The sequence below is a fragment of the Macaca mulatta genome, chromosome 16 (assembly GCF_049350105.2).
Source record: "Macaca mulatta isolate MMU2019108-1 chromosome 16, T2T-MMU8v2.0, whole genome shotgun sequence".
NCBI lineage: Eukaryota > Metazoa > Chordata > Mammalia > Primates > Cercopithecidae > Macaca > Macaca mulatta.
The window spans coordinates 54,412,417-54,430,332 of NC_133421.1; the positions used below are offsets into that span (position 1 = coordinate 54,412,417).

General features: G+C 42.5%; 1 non-coding gene and 1 pseudogene across 1 annotated transcript; one reads left to right on the forward strand and one right to left on the reverse strand.

The window, feature by feature from the left end:
* The first annotated feature begins 11,352 nt into the window (after positions 1-11,352).
* Positions 11,353-17,032, forward strand: LOC144335564 (glycine--tRNA ligase pseudogene; annotated as a pseudogene).
* On the reverse strand, positions 15,774-15,884 carry LOC114673379 (U6 spliceosomal RNA). The gene has a single exon (XR_003724082.1). It is a non-coding gene; the product is annotated as a U6 spliceosomal RNA (small nuclear RNA).
* Positions 17,033-17,916: the final 884 nt, after the last annotated feature.

The window sequence follows — 17,916 nt, forward strand, 5'->3', positions numbered from 1 at the left end:
TAGGATTAATCACCATTACATCATTCACCAACTTTCTGTTTCAAAAATATACTAGCTTTTCTCTTCTGGACATTGGCCTAGGCAAAGAATTTATGACTAAGACCTCAAAAGCAAATGCAACAAACTCAAAAGTAAATAAGTGGGACCTAATTAAACTAAAAAGCTTCTGCACAGCAAAAGAAATAATCAAAAGAGTAAACAGACAACTCGTGGAGAGGGAGAAAATACTTACAAACTATGTATCTGACAAAGGTCTAATATCCAGCATCTACAAGGAACTCAAACAAATCAGCAAGAAAAATAATAATAATAATAATCCCATCAAAAAGTGGGCAAATGGCATGAATAGACACTTCTCAAAAGAAGATACATACAAATGACAAACAAACATGAAAAAAATGCTCATCAGGGAAATGCAAATTAAAACCACAATATGCCACCACCTTATCCCAGCCAGAACAGCCATTATTAAAAAGTCAAAAACCAAGAGATCTTGGCATGGATATAGTGAAAAGGGAATGCTTATGCACTGCTGGTGGGAATGTAAATTACTATTGTGAGGTCTTTGGGGTGTCACTTTTCTGGCTAGAAACCTGTGGCCAGCGACGCCTTTGCCCGAGTTTTACTCAGGCCTGCTGGGCTTCTTCCTCTGTTTTGGCCTGGCAGGCTGCACTCAGCTCATGCTACCAGCCTGGATCCCACACCTCCATGGGAGACTGAGAGTCAGGCATGGAGCAGCGAGGGGTGTGTGAGCGAGCCTGGGGTCCAGTCACTGTATAGTCAGACATGTCTGCTGCTGCCACAGGGAGGGCAGCTCCAGGTGCCAGCATGGGCACTGGCTCTCTGTGAGGCTGTGGCTGGACCAGGCACACCGCAAGCAGCTTCCCCAGCTGGCACCGGGGAATGCAGTGGCGCCTGGAAGCTTGGAGATGCCAGGAACTGCCGGGCCCCAAAGAGGGAGTCACAGCCCTGACTCAGGGAGCTCCCAGGTCTGGGCTCCCTGAAGGGCTGCAGCTCTTCTCTCCTTCTCTTCACCCACAACGTGGTGAGCAAGGGGCATGTTTCAGCCATGTTTGTGTTACAGCTCTTTTAGTCTCGCCATTTGGTGGGTCCTGAGTTCTTGTCTCGCAACCAGGAAAAATGAGGTATGCAAACATGTGAAAGGTGAGCAAGACGCAGAGAAGCTTTACTGAGCAATAGAATAGCTCAGAGAAGACCCACAGTGGGCAGCTCCTCTCTGTAGTCAGGATGTCCTGACAAGAGTTCAGCTCCTAGCAGAGACAGTAGCTCCTCTCTGCAGGCAGTTCATCCCAACAAGTGTTCAGTGTTTTCCTATTTTTAGTAGAGACTGGGTTTCTCCCTGTTGGTCAGGCTGGTCTCGAACTCTGAACTTCAGACGATCCGCCCGCCTCAGCCTCCCAAAGTGCTGGGATTACAGGCACAAGCCACCACACCTGGCTACCCGGCTACTTCAACTTTAAGAATATTAAATAACACACGCAAAATGCTTAGCACAATCCCTACCATGCAGTTACGTGTTCAGTAAATGTTAGCTACCATTGTCATTATATTATGATTTGTAATGATATATTCATCCATTTGACTAAGTAATGATGCCTCTCACTTCCACCAGACTGGAGTCTCCATTAGGGAAGGAACAATGAGGGCTTACTCCAGCGGGATAGAGTGCCTGGCTCAAGTAAGAGCTCAATTAATATTAGTTGAATGAACAGATTTACAGCCTCTTCTTGAATGCAAAACTAATTGCCATGTAATATTCCTTTGCTGGGCTGTATCTAGCAACACCGGAGTCTGGCATTGCAAGATGCATATTGCCGTTGTGACTTAAGATTACGATTGTCTAAGTCTGTTCCGGCTGCTATAAAATTACAAGAAATTTAGAAGGCCGGGTACGGTGGCTCATGCCTGTAATCCCAGCACTTTGGGAGATTGAACCAGGAGGATTGCTTGAAGCCAAGAGTTGGAGACCAGCCTAGGCAACAAACAAGATGCCATGTCTACAAAAAATGTTTGAAAAATTAACCAGATGTGGTGGTATGCACCAGGAGCATGGTATGCGCCAGCTTACTCAGGAGGCTGAGGAGGGAGGATTGCTTGAGTCCCAGAGTTTGGAGGCTGCAGTGAGCTATAATAACACCACTGCATTCCAGCCTGGGTGACAGACAGAGATCCTATCTATAAAAAATAATAAGTAAATAAAGAAAATTTAGAAAATATTTCTAACAAGCATTACTATGAAAGAAGATTTGGTGCTGGAATAGATGTATTCATTCAAATTAATTTTATTGAGTATCTAATATGTTCAGTATGCCTAGGAAGAATACTAGGCACTGGGGATGCAGCAAGAAATCAAACGTATCAAAACCCCTAACCTAACAGAGTTTTAATTCTAGTGGATAAGACTCTTGTATAATTGTTTCTTAAGTGTTCAATACATAGATTTCTTTGTACTCCTGCTTTTCCTTTTAATTTGCAGTCATCTGAACATCTTTGTAAGTCTAAATGAAGCCATTTGTAAATCAATCTATGTGTCCTTCTTCTCCTGTTAGCCCGCAGGTCAAGTCTTCAGTTCTTTCCACAGCCCCCACAGCACCCAGCTCATTACTTAGCGCCCTCAGCACTCACATACAATCTGAACTCAAACAATACGCTGCGCGTGCTCCATGACAAAATAAAAAGACAGCTCATGTTCCACCAAGTTGGATCTAGGACTAGGAAATCTAGAGGCCATTTGGATCAAGTGAGGAAACCCTGTGGAGGAACTAGTCTCCAGGAAACATGGGAAATTTACATTACTACCCCTTCTTATTCTTTTTTTTTTTTTTTTTTTTTTTTGAGACAGGGTCTCAGTCTGTCTCTCAGGCTTAAGTGCAGTGGCGCAATCATGATCACCGCAGCCTCAACTTCCCAGGTTCAAGCGATCCTCTGACCTCAGCCTCCCAAGTAACTGGGACTACACATGTGTGTCACCACCTCCAGCCCCTTCTTATTCTTTTAACCTCCTCAGCAGGGCTCTCATTGAAGTGACAGATGTCCATCTTTGCCTTTGCATAGCTGTCTCTGCTTTGGAATTGCCCCTAGTTTTGCTCTTAGTCGCTGATGAGGACTCTGGGTGAGAACAAAGCCCTATTTTTTTCAGGTCCATGGATCTCTCAGCTTGAAGTCAAGGTCTCACTTTCTTCTTACAGACCTGCCCCTTCCCCTTTCCAGCTGGCGAAGAAGCAGGCTGCTCCTGCCAGGTTTCAGAAACTATGGTCATTTGATGGTGCAAGAAGTCAGACTGTTTTGCTACAAGTGGCAGAAAGCTCTGGGGATCCTGCCTGGGGGGAGCTCGGCCAAAACACTGGGTTAGGAGGGGGTGGGAGGGGTAATCCGTTTGGTCCCCCGTCAAATCCCACCACTGACTCCTTTGAACAAGGGCTATGGAATGAGGCCCTCTCCCAGCGAGCTGTATGAAATTGGAGACTCCACTTACCTTCTGCCTGTTAAAATTAGACAAGCCCACCACACAGCAAGAGAATAAGTGGCAAGCGTGTGGACAGCTCTTTCTGAGCTGGATGATTTAGTGAAGCAGCTGTGGGGGACACAGGACAGGGGATTTGGAAGAAGGACCCACTGGGCTGAGGGAGGACTGTTCACCCCGTATTTGTAAGGCTGGTAAGAGCAATATTGGTTGGGAGGTGGAGGGAGGAGAGTTTGCTGTTTCCAAGGCTTTGAGCTCTTTGCCATGGAGTCAGTGGGGAGCCTTTGAAGACAGGTTCCCCCACCCTATTTCCCACTCGGGGCTTGGGGAGGGACTTAAGTTAATACAATGATCTGGGAACAGCCAAAATCCAGTTGCTATTTGGCTCTGCACTGCCAGGGAAATGTGAGCTGTCTGTTTCTCATTACTTTGCTCTTATCACATCAGGCTGTTCTTGTGGGGAAGCAGTTTCATTTCCAAGAAACCTGTTTTGATTCTCCTCCCTTGAAGTCCTCCAGGCTCTTGCCTCCTCCCTCTTCCCACCCCTCCTTCATCATCTCACCCCTTACTCCATCTGCTAGTGACCCAATTTCTTCCCCATCTAGGAACTAAGCTACTACCTGCCCCCCGCTAACACTAGACCTAGAAAATAAAAAGATTAAAGTTTGGTCAGTGACCGCAGCAGATGGCAAAATATAACTCCTCTTCCTTTGTGTTTCTAGGTTATTACTTTCTTGTTTATAGTGTTAAAGGGACTGTGAACCTCAGCCCATTTTGTGGTCATAAATCAGCAACTTGGAGAAAGTACCTGGTATGTTTGCAGGTGGGAGACTCCTTGTAAAAAAACACCTGGTGGCCCAGTCTGAAAGGCAGGACAAAGTAAATCCTGTGGATAAGTCCAGCCACCATGCTCCAACACCATCTCCTTTGGGACACAAATGGGTATGGACAGTTAAGTCCTCTATTGTTCTACATGCTCCATGAGAACCTGGGGATGTTCTCAGCCAGCAAGGACCAGCTGGATGGCTGCTTCTTGCTCAAGCATCCCTCAGTGAGACCTCGGGAAACCCCAAGTGCCTCTCTCCAAGTTCTGGTCACACGCATTTGCCTTTATTCTTACTTCCTTCTTTCTGTCTCCTTCACATTTTATCTATCCCTGCCTTTCTTCTATCCCCACCTTGTAAAAAAAAAAAAAATAGAAAGAATGAATAAGACCTACTATCTGATAGCACAATAGGGTGACTATAGTCAATAATAACAACCGTACCTTTTAAAATAAAGAGTGTAATTGGATTGTTTGCAACTCAAAGGATAAATGCTTGAGGGGATGGATACCCCATTCTCCATGATGTGCTTTTTTCACATTACATGCCTGCATCAAAACATCTCGTGTACCCCATAAATATATACACCTACTATGTATCCACAAATTTTTTAATGAAAATATCTTCCCTATCTTTTCCTAGAGTTTCACTCATGACTGTCATTGAAGGGTTTACTGAGTCCCACGTCACCCAGGGTCCACTGAGATCTCCCTACTCTTCAGCTTTAGGGAAGATCGCCTCAATTCCACTCAACGCTTATGCCCTGCCCTGTGAAGATCCAAAGTCCTCCTCAAGTTGTCTGTGAATTCTTCAAGAGGTAGATCCTTTTGGTCTACTCTGACTCTCAACTACTATTTCCACTGGGCTAACCAACTGTGTAGCTCATTGATTCTGTGCCTGCTATGCTATTTCTTTCTGTGCCAGAATCACCAAGGATAAGAACCTGACACCTCCCTCAGTTTAAAAAACAACTCTCACCAGGCCCATGCATGTGAGTAGATGAAGAGGTTCACATTAGAGAATCTCACACAACTTCAATTGCATATAGATACATCCCTTTTTGTGAAATGGTCCAACCACACTTGCAGATTTTTCATAGACTCCATGGCCCCAGGAGCCCCAGCCTCACCCATTTCTCTGCCCACTCTTCCTCCTTCCATCTCTCTTCTTCAACAGCTCATTTGTGGAAAAGCCTTTGTGATGACAAAAGGACCACCCATTTTTACAGGTCTATCTTCCTTAGAAGGCTGTTGTAAATTTTATTTTTTTTAATTGTGAATTGACAAATTATAGTTGTATACATTTATTGGGTACAATTTTACTTTAATTATTTTTTTTTTTTTGAGACAGAGTTTTGCTCTTTTTTTTTTTTTTTATTTTTTTTTGAGACAGAATCTCACTCTCTCGCCCAGTCTGGAGTGCAGTGGTGTGATCCCAGCTCACTGCAACTTCCACCTCCCGAGTTCAAGCAATTCTCCTGACTCAGCCTCCCGAGTAGCTGGGATTACAGGCGTTCACCACCATGCACAGCTAATTTTGTATTTTTAGTAGAGATGGGTTTTCACCATACTGGCCACGCTGGTATTGAACTCCTGACCTCTGGTAATCTGCCCACCTCAGCCTTCCAAAGTGCTGGGATTACAGGCATGAGTCACCGCACCTGGCCTTTTTTACTTTAATTTTTAATTATAAAATATTTCAGGCATTTAGAAAACTACACTGGTATATTTTAAGATTTAACAGATTTAAATAAGATATAACGGATGCTAAAATGCTGCTATTTTTGCTTCAGGTGTCGCTCTCTTCCCCACCCCCACTACCTCTCCTCCTGCAAAATAAAATGCTTTTCATACAGCTAAAGCCTGGAACCGATCCCTTTCCTTTCCTCTCACCCCCTTTAGGATTAACCAGTATCCAAAAGTTGTTGCGTCATTCTCATGCATGTTTTTGTACTTTCATTATATATGAATGTTTCCATAAACAACATATAGTATTGTTGGGGGTATTTTTAAATATTTCCTTAAATGGTGTATCGTAGTCAATGCTGAGAATGAGCTTTATGAGTAAGAACAACATTATCTTATTCTAGTTTCTATTTCTTACAATCTCAGTCAGTGGCCCAACATCTTGTAGGTACCCAATAAATATCTTCTGAATAAATTGCATTACAAAATAGCCTCCAAATCATCAATAATAATAAAGCCTGTCAAGTTAAGTAGTGACCCAAGATACGTGGTCATCTACACACTTTTTAATTTTTGGCCTAAGAAATTTCAATAACTATGAATAACTGTTCCAACATAGGTACATTCTTCCTGAGATTAAACAGGGGCTTTATAAATGCCTCACTAAGGAGCCTTCTATCACCAAGGCACAATGTGTCTCCCTTTACATGACCCTAATTCAAGGAGATCCCCCGAGACTGAAGTTCTTAGCCCATGTCCTCCTATTCCCCAAACTGCTGACTTCATGGATGAGTACAGCCTCTCCTCTTCTCCTACCCCGAGTTCATCCCCTCAAATGCCAGGAAGATGTTACTTGATGTTACTATCTCTGGAGCAGCCAAGGACACCAGCAGTCATTCAGTAATGGGTAGGGCTCACATCCCTATGGCATTATTTATTCATCCAGACTGTGAAGAAGCAGAATCCTTCAGACTCTTGGCTGCAACTCCCTGTGAGACAGAAACCTCACTCAAGGCAATGGGGCTGGGAGCTGCTCTAACCTCTCATTACTCTGACCTTCAGTAGAGAAACCATATAATTTATCTTCTAAACGCTTATAACTTGGGAGTAAAGATGGTGCCATTAATAATTATGCCAGGTTAATAGACATAAAGACCGCTTTCGGCAAACCAGGATGTATGGTCATCCTAAATCAGCAATCCTGTGTAAAGCCAAGCACAGTATCCCTTCTTATAAGGTGCCTCAAGTGATATACTATCCAGAGCCTCAGGAAAAATTCCCTCAGTCCCTTTTCCAGGATACATCTAATGATGGATGAGTCCATTCTCTTACAGCAGCATGTGAAGACCTAATCTTAATATTGTTAAGTATGGGGAGAAGAGATGGCTTTTTAGCAAAGAGTAATTAAACTCACTTTCCATTTCTTTTTTCTTTCTCCACTAGGATGAAATTAGAGCCTAGTCTTCCCTCCTAGTCCTCTGAAAGTTTGCAGAGAAATGACAACATATATCAGACATGTATAAATCAGAGGAGGAAAAAAAATAAGACCAGTGGATCAAAACTGTGGCTCTGAAGCAGAGTTTATTTGGCATCAACAGTAATGTTTACTGGGTGACCATATGGTTTTATGAATAAGAGCTTTAGCATTAGATAAATTTGTGTTTGAGTTTCAGCTTCACCAGTAATCTTCATAAGACAGACAAGTTACTACTCTAAATAACTTGTTTAACTAGACTGCGAGAGTGGTATTATTCCCACCCCCATTTTACAGATAAACTGATAACTTAGTTTACAGATAGACCTATCTATAAAATGAGGGTGGGAATAAGATCAATCTCACAGTCTAGTTAGAAATCTTTCAGTGAGATAATAAATTTAAAGCCCCAAGGACAGTGCCTGGCACATTTTAGGTGCTGGGCAAATATTAGCTATAATGATTACTCATACTATTTAAATCTGCATTGTATTTTTTTTTCAGCATTTTCTCTACTTCCACACATATTCTCTCTGTCCCATCAAACTGGCCATTTAACTTTTCCAAAAACTGCCTTGCATTTGCCACCTCTTCATTTTTGTTCCTGCCCTGCCTCTTACCTGGAACACTTGCCTCTTTCCTCTCTATTCTTATCCTTTTGGTTCAGTATAGCCCCATCTTACCCCTTTTTCACAGCCTACTTCAACTGCCACATCCTCCATGCAGTCTTCTGAAAGGTGAATTCTCCATCCCTGAATTCGTTGTTTTCTTATCACTTTCCACTATGCATTATAGGAAATTAGTACTTTTCTAGTACCCTGCAAATTTGGCGAGGACATATACCATGCCTGATAAAGATTTCTCTTCCCTACGGTGTTTATCATATTACCTTGAAAAATGTGCTCAAGGAATATCTCCTGACCATAGTAGAGCTTAGAACATAGCAGTTAACAGCTGGAGTCAGACAGACCTGAGGCTCAATCATAACTTCTTTTTTTTGAAACAGAGTCTTGCCCTGTCGCCCAGGCTGGAGTACAATGGCTCGATCTCGGCTCACTGCAACTTCCACCTCCCGAGTTCAAGCGATACTCCTGCCTCAGCCTCCTGAGTACCTGAAATTACAGGCGTGCACCACCACGTCAGGCTAATTTTTTGTATCTTTAGTAGAGATGGGGTTTCACTATGTTAGCCAGGCTGGTCTTGAACTCTTGACCTTGTGATCCACCCTCCTCGGCATCCCTAAGTGCCAATCATAACTCCTAATTGCATAATGTAAAGCAAATATTTAACCTCTTCAAATCTTGATGCTCCCCTCTACAAAATGGGCACATGGCTACACAAGTAGGGTTGAGGACCCTGGGTTTACACTTGAGCAACCAGTGAATATTCATGAGATCATAGCCTTCTGCTGCATTTATTAGCTTAGTCACTGTTATCGTGAAGTTTCATTATCGTCAGTAATACCCTTTCAGAATGATGCATACCTATTCCCAAAGTGCTTTTAGATCTTTTATTTTGTTGTTCAAGTCAGTTCCAATAAATGCCAGAGACTTGCGTAACAAAGACCTCTCCTACATCTTTCACTCGGGGCCAAATCTGACATCTCACAAGCTCCCCATTACAACAACTGCAGAATTCATGTGTTTTCATATTTTTCACCATGAGCACTATGACCATTAATCTCACCCATTGTGTCAGCTGTTCAACTCAAGAACACATAGAGATTTTCTCTTATCTGTCACAATACATACAAAAACTGAAGCCTGATCTTAGCCATTCACAAATATCTCCCTTCTGGATCCACATTATGAATAATTTCTTTTGTGACCGATTGGTTCATTTCTTCGCCCCTCACTGCTGGTTCCCATGCATAACTTACTCATTCCTGCCTCTGAGCTGTGTAACAGGCCATCCATCCACCTTTTTTTTTTTTTTTTTTTTTTTGAGACGGAGTCTCGCTCTGCCACCCAGGCTGGAGTGCAGTGGCCGGATCTCAGCTCACTGCAAGCTCCGCCTCCCGGGTTTACGCCATTCTCCTACCTCAGCCTCCCGAGTAGCTGGGACTACAGGCGACCGCCACCTCGCCCGGCTAGTTTTTTTTTTTTTTTGAGACGGAGTCTTGCTCTGTCGCCCGGGCTGGGGTGCAGTAGCCGGATCTCAGCTCACTGCAAGCTCCGCCCCCCGGGTTTACGCCATTCTCCTGCCTCAGCCTCCCGAGTAGCTGGGACTACAGGCGCCTGCCGCCTCGCCCGGCTAGTTTTTTGTATTTTTTAGTAGAGACGGGGTTTCACCGTGTTACCACCCAAATTTAACAGTGTGCTGTAGTGATTGAGGATGGGCTCTAGAGCTTAACAGAACCAGATTCCACTACTGGCTGCATCGTTGATAGACTGGAAATGTTGGAAAATGCACTTACCCTTTCTGAGCTTTAATTTTCTCCACTGTCAAATGTAACTGGGTAGGAGTGACTTCAGACTTCACGTGACGCCGGTGCCAGGCGAACATGGCGGCGGCCACTGGACCGTTGTTTTGGCTGGGGAAGGAAACCCTGAAGGTGCCTGCCACTGGTGCTCTTTGCCTTGAACCGGCAGCGCCTCTGTGCGCGGCTGCGGAAGAACCCTGCTGTGCAGGCCGCCTCAGTGGTGGTGCGGCCGGGAGGCACCTACACCGGGTCCTCTTTCGCCAGGAGTCCTTCTTTCACTGGGTGTTCGGTGTCACCGAGCCAGGCTGCTACGGCGTCATCGACGCTGACACTGGGAAGTCGGCCCTGTTTGTGCCCAGGCTTCCTGCCAGCCATGCCACCTGGATGGGAAAGATCCATTCCAAGGAGCACTTCAAGGAGAAGTATGCCGTGGACGACGTCCAGGACGCAGATGAGATTGCCAGTGTCCTGACGTCACAGAAGCCCTCTGTCCTCCTCACTTTGCATGGCGTCAACACGGACAGCAGCAGCGTCTGCAGGGAGGCCTCCTTCGAGGGCATCAGCAAGTTCAAAGTCAGCAACACCATTCTTCACCCAGAGATCGTTGAGTGCCAAGTGTTTAAGACGGACATGGAGCTGGAGGTTCTGCTCTACACCAATAAAATCTCCAGTGAGGCCCACCGTGAGGTAATAATGAAGGCTGTAAAAGTGGGAATGAAAGAATATGATTTGGAAAGGAAATTTAAATATCCAGAATAATAGAAAGTATAATGAACCCGAAGTCCCCATCAGGTTTTTGTGTTAGTTTTGTTTGCTAGAGCATTTTAAAGCCAAACTCCAGATATCATGTCATGGCACCTGTAAATACTCCAGTAGGTATCTCAGTTGATGAGAACTTTTTTTTTATTTTTCCATAACCACCATGCCAATACCACATCCATTATCACAAATGAACCGTAACTCCTTAATGTCATGGATATCTAGTTCATATTGATCCTAAACTCTTTTTAGCATTGGTTTGTTCAAGTCGGGATCCACACAGAGTCCATACATTGCACTTGGCTGCTGTTGGAAGCAGGATGTCGTGAAGCTGAGCTCTGGGGAGATCTCACCCCTGTCTACAAACTGTTCGACCTTCCCTCCACCCCTATCCCAAGACCTTAGATTGGCCTTGCTGCCACCTCCTGTGTGGACCAGGGTGGCTCTTGGAGAGATGAGCTTGAAGCCAGAGGCCACAGCCCAGTGCGCCAGGAAGCTGTCAGCCAGGAGCAGCCACCTGCAGGAGTACGCCTGAAAGCTGAGTGGCATCCGGTCAGCTTGTATGCCTGCTGTGCTCATGCTGTGCACCTGCCGTGCGCGCCCACCTGCGGCTCTGGCCACAGGACATATAGAGGGGAAACAGTGATGGCCGCAGAAGCCATCTGATCTGTGGGCCCCTGAGAGCTTAGAGCAGGGGGGTAGGGATGAGGACTGAGATAGCAAAAACGAGAGATGGAGTCTGTTCCTATGGGGACCGAGTGGGGAGAGAGGGGTCACGCCCTCTGAAGATGGTGGGAAGATGGGTCTCTGGGGAAAGTGTCACATCATAACGTGTCCCTGGCCAGATTTGAGGAGGGCGCCCCCGATTGCCGGTGCCCAGGCTGAACGAAGCCCCTGGGACATCTGCAGCCAGAGAGACGTACTAACACTTCTGCCTCCTCGAGCTCCCTCTCCAGGGCAGGATCATTCTGTGATGCAGTTTTGTTGTGGTCCTTGCCCTGGAGAGCCTGGAGGCGCCTTCTTGGGGACCACGTCTCATTTATCTGCGCACTGTCTGACCCACCGTGGGTGTCAGGAAACGTGTGAGTGGATGCGATAGATGGATGGGAAAAAAGAAGAAAAGGTTTTAAGCTATTTTTCTGCCATCTTTTGTGCCACTGGGGACTTGAGAATTCTTTTCTTAACTAGTCGGGGAATAAAAATCTCTTCTAAAACTAGGAAAAAAAAAAAAAAAAGAGCGACTTCTGGTGACTTCTGATAATCTGGCAAGCTTAGCTAATGTGGAAAGGCTGTCCCTCCATATGATAAACATAGAAACACTAGAGAAAATACAACAAAAAGAAAAAATTAAATATGTAACCAAACTCATGAATAATAAAAGCAGCCAGGCACAGTGGCTCACATCTGTAATCCTAGCACTTTGGGAGGCTGAGGCAGGCAGATGGCTTGAACCTATGAGTTTGAGACCAGCCTGCTCAACATGGTCAGACCCCATCTTTTGCAGTGAGCTGAGATCCGGCCACTGCACTCCAGCCTGGGCGACAGAGCGAGACTCCGTCTCCAAAAAAATAAATAAATAAATAAATACAAAAAATATTTAAAAAAAAAAAAATAGCCAGGTATGGTGGTATGTGTGTGTGTAGTCCCAACTACTTGTGAGGCAGAGGTGGGAGGATCACCTGAGCCTGGGGAGGTCAAGGCTGCAGTGAGCCATGATCACACCACTGCACTCCAGCCTGAGCAACAGAGTGAGACCTTGTCTCAAAAAATAACAGTAATAACAATAGTAAAAGAAAATTCTCGGCCGGACACGGTGGCTCAAGCCTGTAATCCCAGCACTTTGGGAGGCCGAGACGGGCGGATCACGAGGTCAGGAGATCGAGACCATCCTGGCTAACACGGTGAAATCCCGTCTCTACTAAAAAATACAAAAAACTAGCCGGGCGAGGTGGCGGGCGCCTGTAGTCCCAGCTACTCGGGAGGCTGAGGCAGGAGAATGGAGTGAACCCAGGAGGCAGAGCTTGCAGTGAGCTGAGATCCGGCCACTGCACTCCAGCCTGAGTGACAGAGCCAGACTCTATCTCAAAAAAAAAAAAAGAAAAAGAAAAAGAAAATTCTCAGGTCCCTGGAATAGAGCAGGAAATCAAAGTCAGGGTAGGGAACAGCAGACAAAGCCTAAGAACTCCCACAAGGATTAGAAACTGGCAAAAACTGTAGGGACAGGAGGCGTTCCTATACTTCAGGTTCCTATAAGACAAGGTGCTGAACTTGAATCCCTACTAAAAGCTAGTGATGACAAATGCCATCAGACCATAAAATTGGACTCGAAATACTCCTCTGTTGGCCTGGATACACAGTAAGAAAGCTACCCATCAGGTGTCATGGCTAAAAGTTTAGACTCATAAGAAATCATTGGCCTTAAATTGACACACTCCAACTGGTGGCACACTTGAAGCCAAGAAATTATCACAGAAAAAAGATCCAGAATTGGTAAAAATCCACTGAGATTTAGAAGAAGGAAACTCAAATCATCCTATAAAGAAGAAGATATGTCTCAAGTCATGGAGACTCAACTTTCGCTAAGAATGAGTTTACTACAGAAAATAATTTTGAACCACATGAGTTAATAAGCCACATAAAAGAAAATCAGAAGATGCAACAAATAGTAGGAATTTGCAATAGAAAATGGCAAATAAATCAGTATAAAAATGTTAAATAAATGTTTTTATATTTAAAGAGAGAAGCAGCATAAACACAATGCATTATTAAAATATTTTAAATTATTGTTTTAATTTTTTTAAGAATTAAAAACTTTTTTTAACCAAACAGAAATCTTGATAATGAACACATAGTCACTGAAATAAGTGCACACAAACCTTCATATTTAATGGTTGGGCCAAAAACAGATTATTCATAGCTGAGGAAATAATTAATGATTTAGAAAATGGAGCTGATGAAGATGTTAGAATGCATTATATGTGGCAATAAAATGGAAAATACAAAAGTTAAGGCCTGCATGGTGGTTCATGCCTGTAATCCTATCACTTTGGGAGGCCAAGGCAGGAGGATTGCTTGAGTTCAGGAGGTTGAGACCAGCCTGAGCAACATAACAAGATCCCATCTCTACAACAAAATTTTAAAAATTAGCCGGGCATGATGGCACATGCCTATAGTCCCAGCTACTCAGGAGACTGAGGTGGGAGGATCTCTTGAGCCTGGGATACCAAGGCTGCAGTGAGTTGTGATCATGCCACTACACTCCAACCTGGATGATGGAGCAAGACCTTGCCTAAGAAAGAAGAAAGAAAGAAAGAAAGAAAGAAAGAAAGAAAGAAAGAAAGAAAGAAAGAAAAAAAACAGAAAAAAGAGTTAAGAGAACTGAAGTAGAGAGAGAGACAGGCCCAAATGGGTCTAAAAGAAATTGTAGGAGAACACGGAAAGTGAGGGGAAAAGCAATATTGAAATAGAAATTGAATAATAACTTTTTCAGAACTTAAGAATGACTTAAATTCTCACATTAAAAGATTATTCCTAGCACTGAAAAGAACAACAAAATTCTCCTACATATGCTATAGGGAAGTAACAAAATATGAAATGCAAAGAGAAAATATCCATATCACCTAGAGAAAGGATATTACTCAAAAAGAGTGACCATTACATCAAAAAGTCTCCCCATTCGTTATCATAGATACCAGAAAACAATGGAACAATTTCTGCAAAGAGTTAAGGAAAAATATTTGGCCATCTATATTTGTACACTCAACTAAATTCTCATGAAAAAAAAGAGGGCAAAGTAAATATATCTTCAGGCAAAAAAAAAAAAAAAAAATACAAAACTGAGTTTCTAAGTCCTCACTTAAACTGCTTCTAAAGAATATAGTTCAGCTAAAAGAACCCAAAACCTAGATGTAAAGAGGTGGATTAAAGAAGCAAGGAAAAGAAAAATATTGGCAAACATGAGTAAAGTATTGGTATTTAAAAAATAATATTGACCAATGTTGGTGGAGGTGATGAAAAACAGTTCAAACTAAGGAACCAAAACTTGGAAATAAAGATGGAATGAAGCTAAGAATCTTTTACTGTTTAAAAAGAGATTAAAGACATTGATTTATTTTAGACTTTGCAATGTATATATGTTAAAGTGTAAAGGCAACTACTAAAAGAATAGAAATAGAATGTAAAATTTCTACAGAGAAGCAAAAAACGAAATAAGTAAAATGCGATTAATCATATAGATGGAAGAAACGGAGGAAGAAAAAAGGGAAGGGGAGAAGGCAAAGAAATAGAAAACACAAGGTAAAATGATTTTTTAAAGCAGCACAAATATATCTCAATAAATGTTAATAAACATAACTTTCCTCTGAAAAGACAAACTATTAGATTGTACTGCTTTCTCATTCAACAGCATCTCAATTTCTGTAATGTAACATTCATCACAAATATCTATTCCCCAATAGATGCTGTTTACAAAGGACATGCCTGAAAATAAGGACACAGAAAGATTTAAAATGAAGGGATTAAAACATTGTATATCACATAAATATTATTCCAAAGGTTTTCTTCATGGCATTAACAGGCTAGTTCTAAAATTCACATAGAAGAATAAGGGAACAAGAAGAAACATGAATATTGTGAAGATAAACTGGAGAAGGATTTGCCTGACTAAGTATCAAGACTTATTTTAAATCACAATAGTTAAAACACTGTCATATTGGCATGGCAATAGACAAATGAACCAATATCCAAACTACACACGTATGGAGATTTGGCAGTGTTACTAATCAGTGGGAAAAGGAAAGACTAGTCAGTCAATGGTGTGGGACACTTGGCTATCCATTTGGAAGTTAATAAAAGTGGGTACATCCTTGTATCAAGCCATATGCAAAAAAAATGAATTCCATATGAATTAAAAACATTAATCTGAAAAGCAAACTTTCTAAACATTTAGAAAAGATTCTAAATTAGGGGAAAATATCTTCATGACATTGGGAGAGGAAGACATAAAAAATCAAAACCCACAAAGAAAAAGTTTTTGAACAGAATATGCCTAAAAATATTAAAATAAAGAAAAGGTTTGATATATTTGACTAATGACAAAAAGAAAATGTTAGAATGACAAAATAAAACATAGAGATAACATTTCATGAATTTGCGTGTCATCCTTGCACAGACAGGAGCCATGCTAATCTTCTCTGTATCATTCTAATTTTAGTATATGTGCTGCCAAAGTGAGCACAAAACATAAAGTTAACACAGGAGAGACCAGAAAAAGATGTTTGCAATGTGTATGACAAATAATAGGTTAGTATCCAAACTATGTAAATAACCAAGACATTTGTTTGAGTGCAGAGTCTCAATTCACAAGGAAGGAATATGAAGCGGTCTACCTAACACCCAATAAGGAAGCAGTTGGTAAGGCATATAAGAAGGATGCAAAACTGGTAATGGAGTATCTCGCCATTTGTGATGAATGTTACATTACAGAAATTGAGATGCTGTTGAATGAGAAAGGGGAATTTACAATTGAAACTGAAGGGAAAACATGTCAGTTAACAAAAGATGTGGTCAAACATGATGAGATTCCAGAAAACACTCTATGTGGAAGAAGTTATTCTAAATGTAACTGAACCCTCCTTCAGCCTGAGCAGGATCATGAACATATATTCCATGTAAGAGAAGGAGATGAACAGAGAACATTCCTCAGTTTCCCTGCTGTAGTCACTCTATTCAAATGTTATGCCCTCTCACTGAGCCAAAACCAGGAGTTCATGCCATTTGTCAAGGAATTACTGGAAGCCCTGACCAGGCACAGGTTGTCTCACAAAGTAGATGATTCCTCTGGGTCAATTGGAAGATGCTATGCCAGGACTGATGAGATTGGTGTGGCTTTCAGTGTCACCATTGACTTTAACACAATGAACAAGGCCCCCCACACTGCAACTCTGAGAAACTGAGATGCAATGTGGCAGATAACAGCAGAGGTCTCTGAGCTGCCTAGTGTAGTCCGAGATCTGACCAGTGGCAGCATCATATGGGCCAATGTGGAGGCCAGGTATCCTCTCTTTGAAGAGCGATGATACAGGAGGTAGAAAGAAATTATTTAGGCAGATTTAGGTAGAAAGAAATTATTTAGGCAGATAGTGAGGGCAAACAAGTCCTCAGCAGAGCTTCCCTTCAAACAATAAGCAGCCCAAAAAATCATTTCTTTTCCTACAAAGAGCAGCCTGAAAAATCAAGCTGCAAATATAGATAAGCAAGCTGGAAGCTTGCACAGGGGAATGCCAGCAGCTGTACCAATAGGAAAGGGCTACGTGGGGGACAGGCGCATGCACCATGGAAGCTCCATCTTCCCTTTTTTGTTAACACGTGTACAGTAAGAAAGAAATGGGCAATATGGCACAGCTCAGACAGAGAACTCACTTGCATAATAAATATTGAGGTGGGGGTGGCCAGAGATTCGTGCCCTATGCAAATAACACACCTGGTCCTAACCGGTTTTTTGAACCCTGTGTAAATCAGACACCACCTCCCCATCAGCTCATCTATAAAACCCTTTGCATTTTGCTGTGGACCAGCAACTTATTTTTTCGGATCCCTCTCTGTAGCAGAGAGCTATTCTCTATCTTTTCCCAATTAAATTTCCGCTCTTAACCTCACTCATTGTGTGTCCGAATCCTTGATCTCCGTGGCTGTGAGACAACAAACCTCAAGTATTACCCCAAACAATGAGGCCACTTCAACAAGAGACTGGTAAAAAAAGAGACAATCAAGGAATAAGGACAATTTTTGGTGATGTGCATTAATTAAATAAATAATGCTTATCACATCCACTTTATAAAAGAGAACAGCATTGTGATTATTCCCAGTAACTGTATTCTATCTTCAGTGGCTTCAGATTTTTATCCCCACAATTAAAATTGAAGGAATTCTGAAAAAAAAAAAAATCTTAACCTTGGGGATTAATATTTCAACATACGAATTTGGAGGGGGACAAAAACGTTCTATCTATTACAGGGTCTAAAAGCACAATTGCCCACTTAATCTCTAATTGATGGAGTAATGTTAATATTTAATATGCAGTTTACTTGTTAAATGCAGTTCCAAGCACTTTACATGTTTGGATTATGGCACTCTTGTATACTGGATTCTTTCCTTCAGCTCATACAAACACCTTCTAGTATCTCTCATTAAAAACAATAGCACACCCCTTTTGAACTCTCATAACCCTCCTGATGCTGCTCCATTTCTCTGTACTTTTTCATTTGTTT